Source organism: Aptenodytes forsteri, unplaced genomic scaffold (assembly GCF_000699145.1).
Source record: "Aptenodytes forsteri isolate BGI_AS27 unplaced genomic scaffold, ASM69914v1 Scaffold54, whole genome shotgun sequence".
Taxonomy (NCBI): Eukaryota; Metazoa; Chordata; class Aves; order Sphenisciformes; family Spheniscidae; genus Aptenodytes; species Aptenodytes forsteri.
Window position 1 is genome coordinate 15333352 of NW_008796044.1, and position 7591 is coordinate 15340942.

Sequence of the window (7591 nt, forward strand, 5' to 3'; positions counted from 1 at the left end):
GATGCATGCAAGACAATCATCTTGTGGCAAATGTTCAGGCTGAGCATCATCTATGAGGGGTTTAGATAATTTATAAATAGTAGCTTGAGTCTCTGAAAGTGGGATTTGTCCTTTCAGACTCAGATGTCTATAACTATACCTGAAATCATTGTCTACATCAGTTCCGTGCCAGGAGAATAGGTATGCTGAGAACAGATTTGAGTCATCTAAGCAAAGCATATCCCATCCCAGGAGTGCTTGTTTCTTTCCTTTGACTGCAAAGAGAGACTGTATGTCCAGCTAAGATTGTCATTACATCCTCTGCTCCGTAAAACGCTAGTTAGGCAATCTCTCCCCTAAAAGACATAGAAAGAAGGTAGATACTTGCTCTAGCAGCAAGCTTCTCATGCAAAGCTCAAACTGAGTTATGAGGGATCAATGGAAGCTCCTTTCACTAGGTGGAAAAGACAGAAGGAAGGATGACCTGCTGCGGGTGACTGGCTGGGTAATTCCTGGAGGATCTCAGTTAATGGAGTTGCAGCTTAATTAAACCTCATCATTCATCGCTTGTCTTGCTTGCGTGTCTTGAACGGTAAATAGAGGAGAGAGGCAAACAGCACAAACTCTAACAGGTAAGTGGCCTGTTCACATTAATGAGCATGAACTGTTCAGTAACATGGTCAGCAGTGGGGTCAGGCTGGGGAGGGAGGAAAGAGGGATTCTTACCATGGCTGTTCTCCCCAAGGAATAGGAATGGGCTGGTCAGGAGAGCATTTGTTTGTAAGTAGAAAGCAAAGAGACCAAACCTGCTTAAAATGTGATCTGAAGATTTTTTAAAAGAAGAAATAACATAGGGATGCTCCCAGGCTATCATACTGAGGCAGGTTTGGGTAGAGCAATGTGAGTATGGAGCATGTGTGACACCATAAATCTCACTCTTTGGGCTCATTGCTTTAATTTGGGGAGAAATTAAAACCTGGGGTCTAATGAGAATGCTCAGACACAGTCAAAATAATGCAGGTTAGAGGAGCATAAACCGAACTAGCTAAAAGCAATGGCTGAAACTTAAAAAATTGCCATTTGAAAAGTTTGCACCGGAAAACCAATGCATGCGTTGTCAGACTATCATCTACCTGACCTGTGTTTGAGTAAAAGGAGTCTTTCATTTTTTCCTGCTCTTACCACATATGCATCAGTCTGCTAACCTACTTGTGTAGTTCTGGTACTGTTTGAAGAATAAATAGTGTATCTGATCTCTTAGTCCAAGCTGAATGGCATAAGAAAGGAAAATAAGTAGGGACACAGAGAACCTGCTTTTCACCACTGTTTCAATGATCACATTTTTTTCTCCAAATAAATGTCTGGTTAAAAAAGAAGAAAATGTTCTCCTATTTATGTCCTTTATCTGGTGCGATCCCTTTCTGAAGGGCAGGGAAGGCTATAGGTAGCAGAGATATTAAATAACCACAGATGTGTTCTGGAAAGAATTACCATTCTGGGCTCAGTGTGTAATATTTTATATTGCCTTATACTCAGCATGGAATACACTTTAGTAATGATGTTCAAAAAAATTTTTTTTTAGTGTGGTAGTCAATCCTCTTTTGCTCAAAATACTTGCATATTTTTTACCTATCAACAGTGGAGACAAAGTTACTCAAAGCTCAGTCATCGCATGCAGGATTCTTAAATGTCACAGTTGATTATTACATAGATTAAAAATCAGAGTATGAGCATGAAGTATTTATCATACCAATTAAGTTCACAAAAAATATGACATGAAATCCAGAATGTGAAAGGCCAGAGAGATTTCCAAATCTTTCAACATTGTTTGAAAATTATGTAAAGTTTTTACCATTTTCTTGTAATAATGTAGCATGAGTGGTCAGTCTCCATTGTTCGTAAATCTGATTTTCTTGCATCCTTCCTTGCAGAATAGGAGTATGCCAGGTATAACTTTAAGTGAATTGCATCTGTGCTTGACATGCTGGAATGAAAGACCCGTTTTCCCTGATTCTCAAAGGCGACAGTACAGACATTTTGTTTTTATCATGAAACAAAGCATGCAGGTTCAAGGATGTTCAAATGCTGTTGCCTTTAGAATAAAGTGCATTTCAAATGCTCTAAGGGGGTCATTCACAAAGCTCATTTTCCAGAACAGTAAACAGCAAGAAATATGGGCTCTAGGCACATGAAGGAAACAAAGTACATCGGGGTAGTAAATGCAATGGAATAGAAACTTATTTGAAGTCAATTGGCATACACACTGATTTACTGCAATGCATGCCCTGGCCTAGCAATAGTAGTTGGATTACATTGCTCCCCTGTTGAACTGATGTTGAAGGAATTTGCACAGTGTTTAACCCCTTCATCCCCAGGTTGCTAAACAGATGCTTGGTACCCACTGCAAATCAGAACGGCAGGGATACCGATGTGTGGCGGATTACTAACGATCGTGACTTTTTAGGAGTATAAAATTTCATACCTAATATTCCTGAGTAGAGGTGTGCAGCATAGGTTCTGAACTGTTATGTTACGGTAGAGTTAAATAATTCCCTGTGCCAAATCTGATGCTTCCCATCTCTGACAGCGTCCTGTGGCATATTGGGATGTGTGCTTCAAGGTCATTCTGCGCATTGCCTGTACTGAATCCGTGATGAAACCATGAATGATGAGAGAGAAATAGAGATGGTAATATCAGTAGTCCAGGGCATGGCATTGCTGGGTGCAGTCCTGGTTTGCAACGGATAGGGGAAAGATGCTCTGATTAAGGTTGCAACTTCTTAATCCAAATACCGAAACTCATTGTGAGCTTAAAACTCCTATTTCTGAGCTCACTTCATTTAGCAGGGAATGCATTGAGAGTGATAAGAGAGATCTTATATAACTTAAGTATTGGTGTACAGTACAAAAGATGAAGTAAAGGAAGAAGAGCAGCTCTATTCCTTTCCCGAGTTTCTCTTATCCAAAACAGAGGAAGCAAAGGCAGTAGCCAAGCTAGAAATAGGTGCTTAAGAAAGGCCAGTAATTGGCTGCTAGCCTTCAAAAAGAGATCTGACGTGAATTTATTATCTGTAGTATTTCACTTACAGCATATAATAAAATTTAATGTTGGAAGCCAGGTGTCAGGTACCTAATATTGATAACTATTTAAATTAGTCTCCAGGTTAATGTTTATGTAATACCTTCCTCGTGTGGGTGTTTTTCAGGCAGATATGAGGTTATCTTACTGGACAAATAAACTTGTCCTTGGGAGATCGTGAATTTATTATCTGTAGTATTTCACTTACAGCATATAATAAAATTTAATGTTGGAAGCCAGGTGTCAGGTACCTAATATTGATAACTATTTAAATTAGTCTCCAGGTTAATGTTTATGTAATACCTTCCTCGTGTGGGTGTTTTTCAGGCAGATATGAGGTTATCTTACTGGACAAATAAACTTGTCCTTGGGAGAAAAATAGACTTTGCTGAATTAGGAAATACACCCAGAAAGATATCTATCGATGTAAAGTGTGTCTCAGGCTGGTATTTTTAATCACTGAAAGTAGGGACTTCATTAGGCACATCTGAAGCTCACAGTCTAGCTGTTATGACATGGATATTCTTTAAAAAAGTATTTCAGAAGGCCTAGCAATTGTCTATTTTCTGCAAATAATTTCTGACCATTGACAAAAGAAGATGCCTGAACAATTACCCTTTAGAGGATAACCATCGCATGGAATAAATCCTCAGCCTTTGAGTCATCCCAAATACACTTCAACATATCCGACTCTTTCCTCACACTGCCACATTTTATTTAAGTATTTCAGATGTTTTGAAATTGCTTTTTTTTTTTTAAAAAAGAGTGAGATCTTCAGCCTCCCTCTCACCACCACCTTGATAGACTCATGAATGAAGGTTTTCAGAAGGAAACACTCTTTGTTCACTCCATAATAACACAGATTAATATGAATTTTCTCCAGTTTTGGAAAACATTTTATTCACTCAATTTGTCCTGGGATTTGTTTCAGGTTCTGCCCTCAATACCACATATAGACTGTTAATTCCTTTTCAGCACTAATATGTGGGCAAGCTCGTAGTGTGGGGGACAAAATGAATTGCCCTCTTTGTAGTGAGGATACTTGGGGGACTTGAAGCCCTCCCCCAAATTTCCCTTTTGTATTTACCAAGAGCCGGAAATTTCCCAGCTTTGCTGGGACTCAACCACAGGCAGGTTCCACTTTGGCATAGAAGTTTACTATTATTATGTTCATTTTATGCAAATATCAAATTGGGGGACACCTTAAAATACGGTTGAGAGCTGGGCTTTTTTGAGATTCTAGTACACCAGTCACATTTCATAGCACAACAATGATGACATTAACACAGATTTTGCTAAAAGGAGCTAAGTCACACAAAAAAAAAGATTTTTTGTTGGTTTGTTTTTGAGCTACAAAAGCGGAGAAGGATGCCAGTGACAAACAAACTTCTGGGGGAAGCTGATGAAGCTACTGCAGTCTGGTGATGCTTTTCTTGTTTACTGTTCTCACAGCGTTCACGTGTGAACTTGACAAAGCCAATGCAGACGGACGTTGGCAGACTTTCACCAGAAGGGCTGTGTTGTTTCATGTTTTCTTCATCTTTTCTTCTGTGCTGAAAATGCAGAATAAGATGAGGGGTTCACAAATCTAAGCTGCATGCTGAACATGATACGATGTTATATGGAATAGCCCTTCTCTTGCAGATTTTATTTTAAGGAAAGAAAAATTATTGGAGATGAAAGCATTTGGGATGAAATATCAAAGACAGAAGGAACGAATTAAATAAATACGCTGCCTGGAGCCTGTTGACTTCATTCAGCATACCATGGACAAGGAATTTACTACTGTTTTTGTGACCTGAGCTGGCATCTTTGCTAATTTTCTCTTTTGTTCAATCAATGAGTAGATATATTATGTCAAACACTTTGGCAAATGCATGGGATTTCTGCAGGCTAAATTTGGTGCGCTTAATAAGTCCTTCTGTCATCAGCTTTTAGTGGTGGATCTGCCTACCCAAGATCTGAATCTTTTTACCTATTGACTCTAGAGGCTGTTGAGGGGGACTTTAGTCTCCTGTATGAAATTTAGTTATTTTGAGACTTGTTTCCTTCACATAGGGAGACAGATGTGTGTATGAGCTGATCCTTCACCACTGTCACTGTCTTAAAGCCAAAAAAGGCCACTGTACGGCCTTGCTCTCAAATACTGCTGATCACACTGTGCTATTTCCAAGAGTAACTGCTTTTGAGCAGTTACTGACAGTCCTGGAAAAGTTTCTAACAACTTTCTTGTTTCTGAAATATCTTAAACGGTTATTTCTGATTTTTTTATTTTTTTTTTTTTTTAAGATTAAGTGTTCTTTAAGTACTGCTGGAAAGTTCACCTTCAGCTAGCTTGCTTTAGCTGATAACTCTGAGAGCACTGGCATCACATCAGCATCCATAAGCGGATGTGCTTTAGACAAGCTTGGTCTGGTGATAACACTGTTTACAATAATGTTCCAGAGAGGAAGAAAGGCCAAAACCAAATCAGATTCAGACCAACTTAGCTGTCACCAGTATAGTCTGAACCCTCTGTGTTCGCAAGTACTGAAGTGAAAATTTAATGGAAACCCTGATTTCAAGGGGTAAGCTTTTTCATTTTGTAGCTTGGGGTATTACCTAAGGCTCTTCTAAATTAGGGTAAGATGGAGTGAAGCAGATCATCATCTGTCCTACGTTGTGTATGGTTTCCAGCGTACAAACATTTAGGTGGAAAATCTTCTTTTAGAGAAACGCAGTTAATCTTGGTTGTGTTTCTTGGCTTCTTCAAATGCTTGAAGCAATTGAAAAGCTATCCCAAAGTGTTATCTAATTTCCCCTGTGAAACAGAGAAATTGTGAAGCGTAGCTGTCTCCGGGCCCTCAGGACCTTGTCTCTGTACAAGAGGCTCATCAGGACCTCACTGGCCATAAGGAGGACTTGTGTCCTCTTGCTCTTTGGCCTTGGTGATGGTTTCTGTGGGAGTTCAGAGCTAATCTTAATTACCCTACATACGTACAGTAGCACTAAGCTACTCTAAATCACCCCTGATGAAAAGCGGGCGAGGAGAAAACCGGCTTTGATATCATGCCTGTTTAACCTCTGATTGTTTCAGATACCTACAGGATAAGCACGGCACAGCCGAGGGTTTGGGCTGTCATCGGTAGAGTTTGTGTTCATCCCCTAAGAGGCATCAGAAATACAGTGTTTTGAAAGGGCTAGGAACAGTGCATATTTCCGGGGGGTTGAAAGGTCAAAGAACATTTTTGTGCTCAACGTTTGAACCAGAACGGAAAACTTAGTGTTGACATGACATTTTTCCACGGAGCGGTCATTTCTTTAAAATGTGTTTCAACACTTGTTTTAAAAATGTATTATAACATTGATATTTTGCATTTTTCCACTTTAAAATGATATCATATTTACAGATTACACTCGAGAATCAGATAGTGAAAGTAGGCATAAGGTATCTTACTATCATAGAAGCAAAAATGTCTCTTTTGACATATAATTAATGGCCTGTAAAAATCAGTTTTGATTTTGTAATTCTCTATTTTTATTTTGCAAGAAAACAATTTCTGAAAAGAGAATTTCCCATTATTTTCTAATTCTTACATGGAATGTCTAGTTTTATTTTATGAATTTTTTCCCCTCTCAAATATTCAGTATATAGAGATTTTTTTTTTTTACTCCAAACAACAAAAAACATATTCTTCTTTTTCAAGGCTCTTATTTCAGCTGTTCATTGCATGTATTAATTCTCATGAAAACGAAGTAGCAATAAGTCTTATGTTGATTTTTCTGTATGTACAATGTTTTAGGGAAGAGTCTTATCAATATTTTTGTCCATGGGAATACTTGTAAGGAAATAAAAAATATGGGAAAATCACATGATTACTGTGAATTCTCTCTGTAGTAATCACACAATTGTATGCAATTTTGTACTTTGTGCAGTTCTTTTCCCATAGGTAGTTATTTCATGTCACAGAGTAGAGGAAGATTTGGCATTAACAGGTATAAAAGTTCTTGACTATGTAATTAGGCTAAAATCCTGTATCCTTGAAATTATGCCAATTTACAGTACTGTGAACAAAGGAACAAAAAGATGAACAGAATGCTATTAAAAAAATGGGAAGGTCTGAAAGGGAGATAAACTAATGAAACAGATAATTAACTGTACCTGGACACACAATAAATATTTTTTGTTTGTTTGTTTTGGAGACAGATATTCTCCTATTGCTCCTCAGTTTCTATATCTTCCTTCCTCAAGAAAGACTTTGCTTGACTAAATCCTTCCAGATTTGTCCTTTTATATGATACTTCTGGAGGGCATAATATTTAATTGAGATATAAGTAATTCATTAGACTAAAACCCTGTTTCCTTGAAATTATGCCAATTTACAGTACTGTGAACAAAGGAACAAAAAGATGAACAGAATGCTATTAAAAAATTGGGAAGGTCTGTGAGAGGGAGAAACTAATGAAACAGATAATTAACTGTACCTGGACACACAATAAATATTTTTTGTTTGTTTTGGAAGATATTCTCCTATTGCTCCTCAGTTTCTACTA